The sequence below is a fragment of the Macrotis lagotis genome, chromosome 1 (assembly GCF_037893015.1).
Source record: "Macrotis lagotis isolate mMagLag1 chromosome 1, bilby.v1.9.chrom.fasta, whole genome shotgun sequence".
Taxonomy (NCBI): domain Eukaryota; kingdom Metazoa; phylum Chordata; class Mammalia; order Peramelemorphia; family Peramelidae; genus Macrotis; species Macrotis lagotis.
The window spans coordinates 746,963,143-746,981,800 of record NC_133658.1 but is presented as its reverse complement, the minus strand read 5'-3'; the positions used below and the strand labels follow the sequence as shown (position 1 = coordinate 746,981,800).

General features: G+C 38.0%; 1 protein-coding gene and 1 long non-coding RNA gene across 7 annotated transcripts in view; one reads left to right on the top strand and one right to left on the bottom strand.

Moving 5' to 3' along the window:
* Nucleotides 1-18,658, top strand: part of NTM (neurotrimin) — a 1,385,759-nt gene that overhangs the window by 1,252,501 nt on the left and 114,600 nt on the right. The window lies entirely within an intron of this gene.
* Nucleotides 43-5,058, bottom strand: LOC141508039 (uncharacterized). 2 transcript variants are annotated; one of them, XR_012474325.1, is made up of 4 exons: nt 4,731-5,058; nt 4,070-4,238; nt 3,503-3,625; nt 43-754 (listed from the first exon to the last, which is right to left on the bottom strand). It is a non-coding gene; the product is annotated as an uncharacterized LOC141508039 (long non-coding RNA). The 2 variants fall into 2 exon arrangements; XR_012474326.1 differs by lacking the exon at nt 3,503-3,625.

Here is an 18,658-nt window from a genome sequence, read left to right as displayed (position 1 = left end):
TTAATAAAAAGCTTTTGATAAAAGCTTTTTGATGATTGTTAATGGGAAGTACATGGTAAAGGAAAGGAGAGTTGCAGCTCATTAGTTAAAAGTAAAGCCCTACAGGTGTACCTCCTAGAAAATGAGGTAGCAGACATCCTCTGGAGACCAAAACTTCAAGTATTAGTACAAATAGAAGGAATAGATCAAGGAATATTAAACTGTAGGAACTCCTCTGAGATCTATTTGGATCTCCTACAAATTTGCAGGGACTCACTAGAGAAAGTCTCTATATGGGATGCTTATTCTTGGATTTTGTGGTTTTGTAGGAATTCACTAGCAAAATATTAGTATTGGTGTGTTTTTGAAAGGTAGCATAGCCTAGAAGATAAGAGAGCTCTAAGCTAGGAAAGCCTGGCTTTAAGTTCATCCTGTTTGTGTGCAGGGAATATGCCAACTTGAATTATAGAAGGAATTTCCACACCTAAAAGTTCTTTATAGTAGTGAAATTATAGGTCAAGTCCCTATTCCTATTTTTCTTTCTTTTGTAACTGAATAAGCATCTTTCTCTTGGTCATCCAGTTCTATTCTTCTGAAATTATCTTTAATTGTTTGAATTTTTTTGTATGACTTTCCAGACTTTGACATCTTCTCTCAGTTGTCTCTGTAAACTGGGGCCTCCCCTTCTTAGAGTATCCATCTACTCCAGGTCAGCAGTGTAGCAGCTCCTTCTGCTCACATGGGTTATTGTTTCTTCTTTTTTCTCAAAGAGGACCTTGCAATCAACAAAATAATACCATGACATGTAAGTGAATTGGCTGTGCAGTCAGATTTCACTTTCTCCTCCAGAGCCATAACTTACTTGTCCTAAGGGGAAGTGAGTTAGGTATTTTTTTTGTTTTGTTTTGAATTTGTATATTCAGGTATACTTTGGAGAAACTTGATGTGCCCTCTGGGAAAATTTTTGTCTGAATATACACTAGGATTGATGGTCACAGGGGGTGATAAGATCAGTTGGAGACAAACTTTGTAAATCTTTTGTTTTGTAAAGGCAATCTTCCTCCAGGAGGGCCTGACCTTCAACCTGACTGGGATCCATTGTTTTTTGGTGGGGCAGCCAGGGAGCACAAGTCCTAGAAGATCACCCAAAAGAGACCCCTCCCCAAAAGGCAAAATCTCCAATGAGGGACTTGAGTCATTCCCAGGTCACCACCCCCTCCCATGGACTCTGGGAGAGAACTTAAAGAGAAGGGGGGAGGGGCTCTCCCCTTTTTGACTTTCAAGACTTCTGCTGAACCCTGGCTTTTTTTTTTTTAATTCAATCAGCAATCCAAGTGGTCTTCTCTTTAAACTCCTTCTAACTCTATCCCTTTCTTAATATGCTGTAACTTTCTTTAATAAATCTTTTTTTCTTTCCAAAACCTGCATTCCCAAGTCTGGGTTGTGATTCTTCATAGGGCAGAACAGAACCCAAGGAACAAATCAATGCCTACTGGATAACTTTGTAAAGTGAAACCTAGAGAAAGTTTTCACTGTTCTATGTGTACTAAGACATCAGAAGATGTTTTGTCTGGACCTGTAGCTAGTTTGTCTTTTATACTGAAGATAATCATAAAAGAATTTCCCCCAGGAAGCTTTGGTTTAACAGCTAAAGCTGATGAGGATAACTCCTAGTCAACTCTGAATCCAAATCCCTATGGAGAGAGCCTCATATTTTGAGCATTTTTTTAGGCCCTAGACAATTTCTGATTTTAGAAGCTGGTTTTTCTTTTCCTATGTATTTTTCTTTATCATATTTACATTGTTAAAAGTAAGCACCTGGATAGGAGGTAAAGAGAAATTTGTAAAATATGTGCTTTTAAAGTGGTATAACTATAAATTTTAAAAGGAGTTTAATTTCCAGATCTATTAGATGCAGTAGGCCTGTACTCCTGGGGAAAAAATCTGAATTTTCAGATTGTTTGTGCCATATGGAATTTTTCAAAAAAAAAGTATCCTCATCAATTTCCTTGGGACAACAAATTTTGAACTAAGAGGATGGGGGGAGAGGAGGGGGTGGGGTTGGTGGGGAAGGAGAGATTTGATTCCTTTCTACTCTAATTCAGTAATATAGTCACACATGATAGGTTTTAATGTATAAACAAGTTGGGTCTATTCCCCACCTCAGAATGTAGTCACACATGATAAAGTTTTAATGTGTAAACAAGATGTCTTTCTACCCTGTGATCCCTTTATGAAGTTCAACCTTCTTTGATTGAAACAAGATGGGAACATTGCTTTTGCCTAAGCAAATAAGCAAGATTTAACCCTGGGAGTTTTAAACAGTATAGCTTTAAGTTCATTTTGAAAGTTTCAGATGCTCTTTGTGGAGGCACACCCCTTTGTTTATTTATAGGGAAGGAAAGGAGGCAGGGGCCTTCTCCCCTTCTCTACAGCAATTATGCCATCAGACCTATTTTGACCTGTAGCAAAAAATTCATTCAGGGAGAAAAGGACATGTACATCTGAATTCAGACAATGATTCAGTGAATTAGTCATTTGAGGTAGCTTTCAGGTATTGTGATCTCTTAAAAAAGATAGCAAAAATCAGACTCTCAGAGCCCAGATGAATAACCTGCCCATTAAAAAGTTACAAGGGAGATGTAGGAAGAGTTTACAAAGAGTAAAAGGATTTCCAACCAGGGGATGTGATTTACCTTTTACTATACCTGTGTCCTACACACTCACCTCACCACCCTTGTATTATAAATATATGTCCACTCTTTACATGGATACTGTGTTATTTGTGAGTGAGTGTACTCCAAGTTTTAGAGAATTTTATACTAACTGCTCCTGCTATATATGCCATTTTAATAAATGCCTTTTCTAAAAAATAATTAATCTACTGACTGATTGTTAATAGGAAACATACCTATGGGGGCTCATGAACTACCATAATGAAAGTAGTTACCTATGGATTTGCCTCTACAACAAGAGAGCAATAGTTACCTTTCTGGGGATTCAACCTACAAGTGTGGCTGTAAATTGGGAGAGTCTCCCAGAAGAACTATTCCATATTAGTTAAATGAATGATCCTTAGGTACAAAGTAATCCACTAATTTCTCAGCACAACTTTATATAGAAAAGCTTGGACTTTGCAACTCTGATCTAATAGCATTATCATTAAGATTTTATAAAATAATTCTATGGGAAGAGATAGACAGGATCCTGATGTTTACTATTATTTTGGGCTCTTCTATTCCCAGATTGTGAAAATAAACTTTCAAAACCTAATGAATGTGTTATTGCACATTAGATGAAACAATAAAGGTTTATTGAATGAATGAGTGAATAAATGAATTTAATACTGAGTTGAGCTTTCTAGACTTTTGCCTATAATGAACAATTCTTACAACCCTATGTTCCTTATCTTCATTCCATTTTATAAGTATGGTGACATCATCAGGGGACCTGGAAATTAATGAAAAGGGCCCTAGAATAAAAGTTAAAGCACCTGAATTAAAATCTTATCTCTGATGCCCACCTTAAATCACTTCATTTCCTCCCCTATTAAAGAATGATTTACTTGATCTCTCCAGCTCTACTTCTATGATCTTTTGATCCATCCATATCTTTCCATTTTGTGTGATTCTTGTCCATTATTAACCTATTATTAAAATTAATAATTATATTACTTGAAAATTATTATTACTATTAGATTGTGAACTCTTTGAGGTTAGTGATTGTCTCTTGCCTCTTTTGGTAACCCTGGTACTTAGCACTTAACCAATGTTTACTGATTGCTTGACTTGACAATCATAGAAGTGCATAGTGGATTATGAGCAGGCTATAACCAGGACCTGTCAAAATGGCAATAATGTGATGTCATCATAGAAACAGATAATGAAAAATTAGAGATGGAAGAAGAATGAAAGATAGCTGACTAAGATCCCATGAGTCCCAGGTACATCCTCTTCCATGTCAAGAGACAGTGACAAAAATCTCCAGTCCACTGAGTGGGTGGAAGACCTTGGAGACCATCTAGTAAAGCTCCCTCATCTTACAAATGAGAAACTGGAGACCCAGGGAGTGGAAAAAGGAGGTTATGTACCTTGATCCTTTGATTCCTAAGTCAGTGGTCTTTCCATTATATTGTAATGATATATTTCTAGAAACAGCATAATCCAGGGCATCAACAGTCTGGAATACCTGTGTGTTGATCACATTTCTGAAATATACTGCCCAGCAGATCGTGGTCAAATCTCTTATTTTCTCATTGCCTGAAGTACCGAAATTAAGACACTGAGTGTTAGGCTGATCTGCTGATCTCCCTCTTTTGGAGTACCTACCCAAAGGAAATCCCATATCTGTCCCCCAAACCCCCAAAATCAGTTATAGAGGTTTACAAAGTGTCTTCCTCATACCAACTGTTTCCCCCTCCCACACATTTGCTGAGCAATGAAGGCCACAGGTCACTTGCTAGTTAAAGACTTGTCCAGTCTAGTCTATTTACATGGTGATACCTCCCTGGTGCACCACTAATGGATGTTGCTTAGAGAAAGTCTGTGACCTCTCCTGGACTACTACAGTCAGCAATAGCTTAACCAAGAGAGAGCCCCTCAGAGCCCCCAGTGTCTCCCAGTCCTTTTCCTGCACAGATTGCTGGCTAATGGGGCGGAGCTAGCCAGAGTGCCTTCTATTAATGGAGCAGAATATAAACAGAATAAAGCCTTCATTTCCCAGGCTGTGGTTTCATTATTAATATACTTTACAGTTCACAGGTTGTACGTTTGCTCCCGTGTTTTCTCAGCTGGTGTAATCTGCAGCTCCGAGTGAGAACAGTCATAAAATTTTCATTTCCAGTTGAATGTGCGTCCAATTCGCCGTGAAATGTTCTATCTGTCGTGAATATTAAGTGCGCTGAAGCACTAGCCTCAGGATTAGGCAAAGAGGGTTCCTGGCCCTTCCTAGGCCTGGCAGAGGATGAAGGTTTGCTGGGGCATGTGTGAGACTTTTGCTCAGAAGTCTCTTGTACTGAAGAGTTTAGAAGTAGTAGAGAACGGTGGTGTACAGGACAGAGTAGTACAGATTCTTATTTTGTTCTTAGTCCTCAAAGAGGACTATGACATCACAGAGGTGATGCCATGAATTGCAAGTGAATTGAGTTTAAGGATTGTGCAAAGTCACTAGCCTCACTTTGTTCTCCAGATAGATCCTGGTTGTGCTGCCGATTTCTGCTCAAGATTTTATTATGGCAAAATATTACAAATATACAGATTTAAACTCCCAGAAAAGCAGTAACCATTTTAAGAATAGACTAGGTGAAGTTTGAGTGAAAATGGGGGTGGGGGTGGGGGGAGGCAGTGACATGGTGCTCCACATGGTCTAAGAAAGAGTGTGAGAAAAACCCTTCTATGCTTCCTATTAAATATCCTTATGTAATAGGTTGGGCAAGAGGAGTGGTCTTATACCTTGGGCCAGGTATCTTCCAATGGCAGGCTATGTACAGGTCCCTTCCTGTCTCAAGGGGTGTGATCTCTAAGCTCAACATGTCATTTCTGGGTCATACTGGTCCCTCCCTTCCCCAAAACCAAGACTAGGTAAAGGGGGAAATGGAGGACAAGACACAAGACACAGGGTCAAGGGGTAACAGGATACAATCAACAATCAAGGTCAGTCTACATCTCAAGGGCAAACAGCCTTCCACAATTAACAAGATTTTAATATCATTAAAGCTACTTTTATAATTCTTTACATCAATTGGAAGGAGGATGGATGCAGGGTTGTGGATCCTAGAAAATGTACAGCTAGGTATCTATTAAAAGCAATCTTTACCTACCGTAATGCAAGAGAAATAAAGGTAAAGAAAGTTTGCTCTTTGTGAGGAGGGAAGAGAGAAGGGACATGCAAAGCAAAAGAGGTGACAGAGAAAGTAGGAAGAGGGAAAGAATAAAAAGAGATGAAGGAGAGGGAGGAAGGGAGAGAATGGAAAAGAAAAGCAATCAGGTAGGAGGAAGGTTGTATCAGAAAATGGGTGAGGGAAAAGTGAATGAGGAGACTACACAGGAAAGGAGGTTAAGGAGGAGGGAATGCAAAGAAAAGGATGTAAAGGAAGAGGGAAGGATGAGATAAGGAACTAAAAAGGAAAAGAGACAGAATAAGCAGGAGTGAGTTTCCCTGTTGAGTCTGTTTGGCAGGTGCAATGTTAGAAATCACATGTGGAGAGATTTTATATACAGCATCTCTTTAGACACATCAATAAAGGAGTTAGGAGAATGAGCAATGAAGGTGGTACAGGAACTGAAGCAGGAGAGATAGCAATTAGAAAAAGCAAACCTGTTTGACCAAGGATAGACACCAAATTAGGCAGGGCTGACTTTTTGTAGCTTTGTCCTGAAATCAAATGTCAGCAGCTGCCAGTTCAATTTACCTACTAGCCCTAATTCTCATTCCTCAGAGTTCAATCCCACTTTTCTGACTACTTTATATGATTTATCTATTCATTCATTCATTTGTTTTCTATGTGAATACTCTCCTCCAGCCTCATGTTACCACCCTTCCCTCAGGTAGAGGGCCCAGGTCTTGGAGGGGAGATGGGCCCCATAGCTCTTTAATCATGTCCCATTTTGTCCCCTCTCTAGACCAGTAGGCAGGATCCCAGCACTAGTAAGTTTGAAGTGGAAGCTGGCCTCAGGCACCCTGGGGAATGGGAAGCAAACTGGAAGACTTTAGACAAGCAGGCAGCTGAGCTACATTGCCTCAGGCCCTCTCAGCTCTGTTAGCTTTTGCAAGTTAAACTGGGCTGTGTCAGGAATGAGAAACCCCGAAGAGTAAAAGTCATCACCAAGTAGAAGTGATATAGCTGAATCAGTGTTAGTAAGTTCTATCTAAACAGTTCATCGAAATCTGAGTGCCCTCCCTATCCTGCTTCTCCTACTCTTCCCTGAGGGTAGTACTAGGGAAGGATAGTTCTGCTATTCTTGTAGGCTATACTCCTGTTTCTTGTTCACAAATCAAGCATCATCATGGAAGCATAGATTTAGGACTGGGAAGTAATCTTGGGACATCTCCTAGTTACATATGAGGAAACTGAAGCTCATAGAAATTAAGTGATTGTGGCCCAGAGGTCAAGAGAACTAGGAGATTGTTCATTTAGGCTCAGTTCCAGATCCTGTCATAAGTACTCATTCTACCATGTAATTTTGCATTTTTAACCCAATATTTTTAAATAATCACAGCATCTCAGAGTCAGAAGGGATAGGATTCTTAGAGCCTATGGAAGTTATGAGTTATGTGGCATTCCTCCCTAACATCACAAAAATGTTTTTCCAGTCTCTGATTGAAGACCTCAACAAACATTGTATTTTTTAGTTCATAAAATTACACTAAGGACACCATGAATTCAAGCTGTTCCCTGACCCCCGCCAATGAATGAATGATGTTATCAATGGCTCATCAATACTTAGTCCATGGTGATTGAAATGGCTTTTATTAAGTTATCTCAATAAAAGGACCACCTCTCTCTAAAGGAAAGATGGGTGCCAAATTACAGCAAGGCTAGTCTTATATTCAGTTATGCAATTTGAAAAGCTTGTTCCTCCCCCTTTGTGCCTCACCTCCATAGGTTTTTTTCCCTCACCCTGATCATTATACTAATGAGAACAGGGGAGTGAACAGCAATCTCCTTAAGTCTGAAGGTGAAGGACTCAGACTCTAGGTTAATTCAGAACTAGGTAGGGCAGACCTGATCTAATCTCAGATTTTGATCAGGTTGAAGCTAAGTCTTTTGTCTTGCATTCACATACCTGTCCATAGGCACCAATACTGGCAGACCCTAGTCTTTGTAATGTAAATTAATAATCTCCCTTCATGTTCAGGTAGAAGCCAAACACCCCCATATTCCCCACAAATAAAAAAAAAAGTTTATTATATTCCAAATTCTGGGTTAATTGTCAGGCAAATAGATACAAAAAAGCAAAGAAGAGAAATTTACATTCCAATAGAGACTCACATAAAGAATTGATGTCCAGAGAAAGGATTGAGGTAGCTTATTCACAGACAATGACAGAATTCATTTGATCATGATTCATCATTCCTGAACTGGGAAAAGAAGGGAATAGGGAAAGGTCCCAATTTGATCCTGAAATTTCAGATAATAATGGTAGAGTTGATTTGATCATGGTTCATCTCTCCAGAATTAAGGGAAAGAGGAAGTTACCTTTGATAGGTAAAGTAGCTAGTAGGATGACAGATGGCCAGGGAGTCAATACTTGATGATGCTATGTGACCGAGAAATCACTAAAGTTATATATGATCAGGAATGGAAGTGTGAGGGTCAAGCACTGAAATTGTCAAAATCAAAATATGCTATCTTCAGTATTTTGATGGTACCCATTAAGACCTAGAGGAATCCTTCCAACATTCTGGGCAGATATTAAGTGCAAAATTTATAGAAGGATATAATAGAAGGGAGAGAGCTGGCCTAAAACAAAGAAGACCTGAGTTCAAGATACACATACCAGCTTTGTAGCTATAAGCAAGTCATTTAGTCTATGGTACTAACATATTTAATGTCCAGTATATTGTTTCTCTAAGATGATTTGATTCAGAGAAAGTAGTAACCTGAAATGGTAGAAGGAATTTTCACACCTGGGAACTCTATACAAATAAAGTACCAGATCCAAACCTTATTTCTGTAGAAAAAAGAACTATCATGGTATGAGAAGACATAAATGTATTAAAATGTTTACTGGTATATATAAAAAATCCATTTTTTTGCCCCCAATTTATTTTATTTTCAGATCTGTGTTCTCTCTCTCTACCTACCCTCTCTACCCTGCATTGAGAAAGTCTATGATGGTATACTTAGAAAATTCTAGAAAATCAACTAAAAATTACTTGACACAATTAGCAACTTTAGCAAAGTTAAGGGATATAAAATAAATTTACAAAAATCATATATTACCAACAAAGTACAGCAGCAAGAGATAAAAAAGAGAAATTCCATTTAAAGCATAAAATACTTGGAAATTTATCTCCCTAGACCAACCCAGAAACTATATAAAAACAATTACAAATGCCTTTCACACAAATAAAGTCAGATCTAAACTAATGGAAAAATGTCAATTGCTCATGCTTAGGCCAAGCTAATATAATAAAAATGAAAATTTTACTAAATTAAAATACTTATTAAGTACCATACCAATCAGATTATCAAATATTTATTTTGTAGAGCTAGAAAAAATAGAAACAAAATTAATCTGGAGGAACAAAGGGTCAAGAATATTAAGGGAATGAATGAAAAAATGCAAAGGAAAGTAACCTAGCCATGCTAGATCTAAAATTACATTTTAATGTAGCAGTTATCAAAATTGTCTGGTATCAACTAAGAAATAGTGATGGATCAGGGGATTAGAATAGATACAAAAGAAACAGTACATGACTATAGTAATCTACTATTTGATTAACTCAATGAAACGAGCTTCTGAGATAAGAACTATTTGAAAAAAAGTTGTTGAGGGGCAGTGGATAAAGCACTGGCCCTCGAGTCAGGAGTACCTGGGTTCAAATCTGGTCTCAGACACTTAATAATTACCTAGCTGTGTGGCCTTGGGCAAGCCACTTAACCCCCTTTGCCTTGCAAAAAAAACCTAAAAAAAAAAAGAAAAAAGTTGTTGGAAAAACTGGAAAATAATATGGCAGAAACTAAACATAGACCAACATCTCACACCCTATACCAATATAATTTCAAAGAATTTAGACATAAAGGGTGCTAAAATAAGCCAATTAGGAGAACAAGGAATAGTCTATTTGTCAGATCTATGGAGAAGGCAGGAGTTTATGACCAAACAAGAGAAAGAGAACATTATAAAGTGCAAAATGGATAATTTTGATTATATTAAATCGAAATTTTTTCACAATAAAACCCATGCAATCAAAATTAAAAGAAATACAGAAAACTGGGAAACAATTTTCACAGTGAGTGTTTCTGATAAAGGACTCATTTCTAAAATATATAGACAACTAAATCAAATTTATGAGAATATATTCTCTAGCTGATAAATGGTCAAAGGATATGAGCAGGTAGTTTTTGGATCAAAAACTTTAAACTCTCTATAGTCATATGAAAAAATGTTCTACATCATTTTTTTTTTTAGGTTTTTGCAAGGCAAATGGGGTTAAGTGGCTTGCCCAAGGCCACACAGCTAGGTAATTATTAAGTGTCTCCAGGGCCGGTGCTTTATCCACTATGCCACCTAGCTGCCCCTTTACATCATTATTGATTAGAGAGAGGGAAATTAGGTACTTTTGAGGTACTTCCTCATATCAAACAAATTGGCTAAAATGACTAAAAAGGAAATTAATTAATAATTGAGGAAATATGGTAAAAGTGTGATACTAATGCATTGTTGCTAGAATTGTGAACATATCCAACCATTCTTTAGAGCAATTTAGAACAATGCCCAAAGGGTAATAAAACTGTGCATACCCTTTGCCAGCAATACCACTCTTGGGTCTGTATCCAAAAGATATCATTAATAAAGAGAAAAAGACCCATAAGTACAAAATATTTATCCAGATCATTTTATAGTGGCAAAGATTGGAAATTAAGGAGCGGCCTTTCAATTGGGGAATGGTTGAATAAATTATGGTATGATGAAGACTTTTGTCCTTTGTTCTTGAAGACCATCACATCAGGAAGATGATGACATGACATCCACATGAATTAGATTTGAGTGAGGGGCTGCTGTGCTAAGTTGCCAGCCTCATTTTCTTGTCTGTAGACAACTGGGGATCTAGTGGTAAGATATAGATCAGAATAATTGGAAATGACCCTGGATGCAAGGTAACTGTGCCCAAGGTCACACAGCAAGTAAATATGTGAGACTGGATTTGAACTAAAGTCCTCCTGACTTTAGGGCCAGTGTTCTACCCCCTGCGTCATCTACTACCTATCTAGCCATCGAGTAGCTAGGTGGCACAGTAGAGTACCCTCCCTGAAGTCAGAAGGATTTGAGTGCAAATTCTGCCTCAGACACCTGACATTTAGCTAGCTGTATTAATAGCTAGTTAAGATCTTGGACAAGTTACTGAAACCTAAATGTCTTCTGGCCAGGGTTATCTCCAGTCACTTATATCTGGCCTGATTCATATCTGGGTCATCTGACCTAGATGGATCTGGAGGAGAAAGTGAGGTTGGTGATTTAGCACAACAACCTCTCAGTTAAATCCAACTCACTTGCATGTCATATTATTGGACTCCCAATGTCAGAATGAAGGACAAATTATGGTATATATTCAGTAAGAAATCATGAGTGAGCGGACTGTAGAAAAGCTTGGAAAGGCTTGCATGAACTGATGCTGAGTGAAGTGAACTGAAGAACCAGAAGAACATTATAACATCAATAGAAGCACTGTGTAATGATCAACTATGATGACCTTATGAAAGACTTGTGAAAAAACTGTGGAGTCGAAAGCATATTAGTTTCACTTTTAAAAACTTGTTTTTATGTTTTTTCTTTTGTTTTCCAATATTTCCCCTTTAGTTCTGATTTTTCTTTTACAGCATGACACATTTCTATAATACAGAAAAATGTTAAATATGACTGTATATGTATAACTTATATCAGATTACTTGTTGTCATAGAGAGGGAAATAGAAAAATGTGGAACTCAAAAGCTTACAGAAGATGAATGCTGAAAACTATCTTTGCATGTAATTGAAAAAATAAAGTAAAATAACATTTTTAAAAAAAGGAATAACAAAGCTTCCTCAAACCTGTACAATTAAGCAAAACAATTTTCCCCATTAGGTCATGTTCCACCATTCCAAGTATCTCCCTGACTGAACTTGGAATGCATCACTTCAGGATCTGGAGTCTCTACATCCATTGGTAGAGATAAAATCATACAATGTACTGAACTTGGAGTCAGGATGTTCTAAAAACAAGGCATTAGACTTCTTAGGATGTTCTCTGGAAAATTGAAATTATTATACCATCTACATTAGAGGATTGATTTGAGGATCAAATGATGTATCTAAAATGATATCCATTTTCCCAACTCTTTAAAAAATCCCAAAAGTACTTTAATATGACATAAAGACTTTTAGAACATTGTAGAAATGTCAAAATTAATAAATTAGTTTAAGAAGATAGATCAAAGTATGTTCAGTGTTGTTATAGGCAGTGCCAAAGGCCCAAAATAGAGTGGGTCCAAACCCCACTCTATTATCTAGAACCACCTTATCAATTACTTTGCCATAACTTTACTATTTTCTTAATATTTAACTTTTCTATTTATTATTTTTAATTCCCTGGCTTCTCCATATGAGAGTTCCCTAAAGACTTCTTATTTTACCCCACATACCTTAAGAGTCCTTAGTATTATATTTATCAACTTTTTAGGATGCTTTACTGCTTCTACTCTAATCCCCATTTCATTCCCCAAAGTGCCAAATCTTTGTTACCTATGAGTGGATTATTTAGAGTAAAGCAATGAACTGGGTCTTGATAATGGTCTTTACTTCTTGTACTCAATTTGCCTCATTCTCCCCTAAAGGCAACTGAATAACCAAATGACTGTGCTAACTAACCTGGCTGACCCTAGCTTCCTCCTCAACCCTGATCTAGTCACTGAGTAACTGAACTGCTTTGTCTTACTCCATGAAAGATTTGTCCTACTACTTACTAGTCAGGAAAGTATTCGTACCATTTTCTTGTGAGACTCTTAAATTCACGGATGCCCTTGCAACTGGTCTGAGTGCTAACATGTTGGAAAATATCACATATTATCCGTTAAATATATATATGTATATATATATATATATATATATATATACTATTAATTTGCAAATTCCATTATGATTTTGACTTAACAATACTCCATCATTAAGTTCATAAAAGAGAATTGACTCATATCTGATGTCTATGTAACCTTAGGGAAGTTGTTTAATCTTTTTGTTCCCCAGTTTTTTCATCTATAAAATGAGGATAATAATATTTGTATTATCTTATTGTGTTGTTCAAGAAAACAATTTGTAAACCTTGACACACTATGTAAATGTGAATTATATTAACCATTCTCTTCTCTCTATATGTGTGTATATATGTATATATATACATATATGTCTGTCCTTCATTTTCATAGAAGACCAATGACATCAGGGAGGTGATGCCATGATAAACATTTGAATTCGATTTGAGTGAGGGGGTGCTGTGCTAAGTCACCAGCCTTACTTTCTCCTCCACAGTCATTTGGGTCTGGTGGCCAGATATGAATCACCATGACTGGAGATGGCCCCGAATGGGAGACAATCAGGATTAAATGACTTGCCCAAGATCACACAGTTAGTAAGATCAAGTGTCTGAGGCTGAATTTGAAGTCCTGTCCTCCTAATTCCAAGGCTAGTCTTCTATCCAGTGCACCACCTAGCTGTCCCAATATATGTTTACATATATATAAATATGGCATTGATGCCTTTTGGGACCTGTATAAATATACATGAATATGCATATTAATATATGTATAGTTTGTACTTATATATGCACCCAAAATATCCTAAAAAGCTGAACAGTTGATATTGCGTATGCATGTGGACACATACACATCTACATATAAATGCATAAAATATGTGTATACATATGTATGTATACACATATATAATGCTATTATAGTCATCTCTTATTATTTGTATTAATGGGTGAAAGATTAACAAGCAAAATTCAAATGAAAGGACAATTCAAAAGTACTATATTTGATTTTGAAATGCAAATTTGACCTTTAGTTGGTAGATGATTTACTTTTCTAATTGTTTTACTTAGGCTAATATTCACATTCATTTGTACTCCCCGAGTATCTACTATGTAATTGGAGAGAAATTTAAGAGAAGGTAGCTGAAGCCATAATGATGAGTGTCCAAGGAGGCTAGCAAAAGATGAATAATTCACCATAGATAAATCCAAAACAGAATCTACCTAAGAATATGTGAAAAGTTTCTTGCTTCTGTGAAAGGGCATTTAGTGTAATAGAAAGAATACTGTTTTGGAAGTAGAGGATCTAGACAGAAATGTTTCCCTTTCAGCTGAGTATGTGTGGTTCTTAATGTCTCTGACTCTCAGTTTCCCTATCTGCAAAAAGTGGGAGTTGAACTAAAATGGTTTCTAAGATCCCTTTTACAAATAACTCTATAATCCTATTAATTAGTCCATTCTTCATCTTGTATTTTTGCAGTGGCAATATGGGAGAAATAGGCTATGCTTGAGCTTGAGCCAATTAATCAAAAAACTTGTATTGTGTACCTACTCTGCTCCAGACCTTATGCTTCTTTATCAACAACAGAATTTGGAGAAGATAGCTAAGAAATCTAAGTCAAGGAACTTCTAGTTTATTTAGTGCAATAACTCTACTATAAATAAAGAAATTAATACTTTAATAGATTAGCTACTTTAAACAATATATAAAATGTATGGTATAATTTAGTGCAACATCTTGTTATGATGCAAACTTTCAGTAACAGAGGAGCACAGTGAATCAGACTAGTCAGGAAAAACTTCATAGAGAAAATGGTGCAGGAGGTCAATCAATTAATACATATTTATTAAGCTTCTCATATGTTCTGAGCATAGGGTATACAAAAAAAAAGATAAAAGATAGTTCTTGTCTCCAAGGACTTCATGTTCCAATAGAAGACAACATGAAAAAGTAAGGTAAAAGAGGGTAAAAGAAGATTGTGGTCAAGACAGCCAAGGAGGGAAATGAAGAGTTGGCTGTCCTCAGCATTCCCTTTATGGGGAAGATCTTGGAGGAACTCTTCACAGTTCATCCTCTAATTTCTCTTATCAGAGATAGAAATGGACCCCAAAAGCAGGGGTTACTGAGAAGGTGTTAGTTTCAGGGTTGATGCGATCTTGCAGGAAAATGAAATTTTGCAGAACATGATGAAGTTTGAAGAGTTTAGTCAATAGGGAATAAGATAGACCTTGAAGTAGATATCAACTCCTTAACCTTCATACAACCATCCCAAATTGTGTTCTTTCCATAGGTTTATAAAGGTCCATTTTACAGTTTTTTTGCTTGCCAAATCAAATTGACTCTAAACTTCCCAATTCATGAAACTGGGGAGGGGGTACAGTTGTGGACTTAGAGTCATGACAATTCCCTGAAGTCAGCCTCATTAGTTATGAGAGCTTGTGCAAATCACTGAAGCTCTTCAGTCATTTTTCAGTTGTCTGATTCTTTATGGCCCCATTTAAGGTTTTCTTGGCAGAGATACTAGAGTAATTTTGTTATTTTCTTTTCCAGCTCACTTGACAGATAAGGAAACTGAGGGAAATAGAGTTAAGTGACTTGCCCAGAATCACAAAACTAATAAGTGTATAAGACCATATTTGAACTCGTCTTCTTGACTCCAGGCTGGTGCCAGGTAGTTGTCCTTTGCCTGTCTCAATTATCTTAGATGTGAAATAGCACTCATCTCCTCCAGTTGCAGTAAGATTCAAATGAGATTTTTTGCAAGGCACTTAGAACAGTGTTTGTTACACAGAAGGTGCTTAATAATTGCTCTCTGCTTTCTCCTTAGGCTCACCTGTTGCTTATTTCCTTTGTCAAATGTCAAAAATATATGAACATTGACCATCAAAGCTAGTCCTTTGCCTAATATTTTACTCTAAAACTCAAACTTCTTTTAGTCCCTAAGCCCTCAGATGGGGAGGTTGACTTAGTAGGGGTGGGACAATAGAAAAAGAGCTTGACCTGGGATCAGAGAACCTGAATTTGAGTCCCATCTTTTGACCTTGGACAAGCTCCTTTCTGGCCTCAGTTTCTTCATCTATAAAATATGGGGGAGTTGGACCCACTGACCCTCAAAGTCCCTGTGATCTGCATGATAAGTTGTAAAAGACAAATGACATTCAAAAAGTACAATCTGGGTGACCTTAACCATCTCCTGTGTTTCTTTGAAGTTCTCTTCAAACTGTATGGGAAAAGAATGCCAACAATGCCCCACACTCATAGAACAAGAGAAAAAACTGTACATCCGCCTGGCTTGTCACTGTAGAGTTGAGATAATAATAGTCTTTTTCTGATCCCCTGAACTTTCCCATCTGCTTCATAAAACAATGGCAATTTTTTTCTCTTGCTCTCTCTTCCTCTCTCTCTCTCTCTTTTATTTTTATCCTCCTACACTATAATTTAAAACCGTGGCAGCGCTATAGCCCTTGGGTTTTTTCCCCCTTCTTCTTCTCCCCTTTCTTCAGTATATGGCTGTTATTTAAAATGGGCTTTCATCCTAGCACCAGTACACTGTCAGAAGGGGGTGGTGGGAGGGGGGTTTGGGTGAAATCACACTTTGGTCATGCCCGGCTAGGGCAGGCAATAGTCCCGCTCTGGCGTCAAGACCTCCCTTCTAGCTGAACCCTTTCTATGGCAGCCAAAAAATACAAAAACCAAAACCCCCAGGGATCAATTGCTTTGCCTCCAGTTCAAAGTCCAAGACGGGAAGAATTTGGGAATTCTCTTGGTCCTGAAATGGCCATTGAGTCAAGCTGGCCAGCCTCTGAAGGTTCTCATTTTAGCTCCATGTGGTATATACATACAGCATGCTTGGAAACACTAAGTGGAAGCAGGGGCACCCAGGGGGTGGGGGTGGAGGGGATGTTTGTCAGTAGCCAAGGATGGAACTGTCTGTTGCTAAGCAAATTTGCCCAGAGCAGCATAGGCAGACAGAGGCTTCTCAAGGCTTCCCCCCCCCCCTTTTTTCTATCCCTGCTGAGTGTTAGGCATGCATATGGTGGTGGTAAAGGGATGGTGAAAGAAGGAGTGTGAAAATAGTCCCCTTTGCAAGGGAAAAACAGTCATCAGGAAAGAGGAAAGAAACTGCCTTTCTTGAGGCAGCCCAGTTCCCTTTTCCTTATGACCAGTTTGTATATTTGGTCTCTGGATGGTGACAGCTCTGCTGGAAATTTCTCTGTTCTCTAACAGCCTCCCACTCGGTTCTCCTCATGCACCTGCAGCCCCCAAAGCCATTTCATCTCTCCCCTCCCCCTACCAAGTCTGCTCCCTCCAGAGCCATCTCTAAACTTTTTATCAATAAACCAACAGCTTTCTAAATGATCCTCCAGAAGGGAGATGCCACTGCCATAAAACACAGGGGACACAGCAAGGCCATTGGGCTGGAAAATGTTATGTGTGGAAGGGAAAAATGAAGATGGGCCCTTGCCCTGATGGAGAGCTGATGGTGATCATTGCCCCCTCTGCATTCTGATGATGCTACTGCTCTAGCTGAATGGATATGACAAGTGCTCCCTGGGCTGTGGAGGGCTGCCTGGTGCCCAGCAAGCCAGCTGGAGAAGCCAAATACCTGCTGGAGGTGGATGGGGCTTTCGGCCCCGCCAAGTCAAGTGCTTGGCTTCGAAATGGCAATAAACTAGTTGCTGGAAACTGTGGAGATCTCTCTGGTTCTGTTTCTGGCTGAAGAATTAAGTTTCAGGTAAACCCTATCTCTCTGCTTCTGTCCTTTTCTCCCTTTTTCTAGAGTCTCCCTTCCCCTCCTCTCAAAGATCCAAGTGTTTGCCTTGGTGAATCCTATCCATTTAATTTTTTTTTTTTTTAGCTATTCGGTAGGCAGTTAGCAGTCTATAGTTTTTCCCTAGCAACACAAAGGGCATGGTGGAAAGAATGAAAAACTCAATTTCATTGGATTGTCCTTAAGAGAGTTTAGATTTTGTTAAGGAGATAAGATTTATACATATAAAATAGTCAGAGAACAATATGCATGTCATGTAGTCAAGTGTCAAAAAGTTAGTTATGGATAAAAAGTATGTTTAGATAGCAGCTAACACACTAGAACCCAAGTCAGGAAGACCTGAGTTCAAATCCAACCTCAGGTATTGATTGACTCCATGACCTGAGCATGTCACAGAACCTCTTTCCTCAACTGTAAAAAGGAGACAATAATAACACTTAACTGACAAGGATCAAATGAAATAATATTCATAAAGTAATTAGCACAATATCTTTGTATCCATACATATTCCTTCTCTGGAGAAGTTAGAAAGAGGAGACCAGTTCAAATGAGATTTGTAAAGAAAGACTTCATAAATGAAGTGGAGTTCAAGATGAACCTTGAATTATGTGAGTGATTCATTAAGTACTCAAAAATACCCAATACAAAAATTCTGAGAGCAATCAGCTGTGAAATATGCCACTCACAATCTCAACTGTGTGGCCATTTGACTTCTGAAGAGAGAGGGGAATGGAAAGATTCTCCTATTAAGAAAAGCTAGTTTCTTAGTATGACAGGCTTCTCTAGATATGTTCTTTCCTCTTACCTCACATTCCTCCTAAATCTGGAAGTAGATGGAAAGTATCCATGCAACAGATTTCTCTAACCTATAGAACTTTGCTTATCTTAAAATCAGAGGTGGGAAAGCCAAACAGACCTTACCCTTCCATATCAAATACCTGGTCTGTTTCCTCATTTTGGGAATGCTCTGCTACATGGAGTAAAGATGGAAGGGGGGCAGGGAAATTGATATAACAATACACCAAATCCTAGGGGCAGATTTTCCTGATACAATTGTATATTGGATATATAATACTTTTATATATGTCCCCCACTATCTTTTGACCTATCACCCTCACATTATCCCATAGCTGGGCTACTGAAATACCCTTCTGCTTTGTCTCCCTGCTTCAAGTCT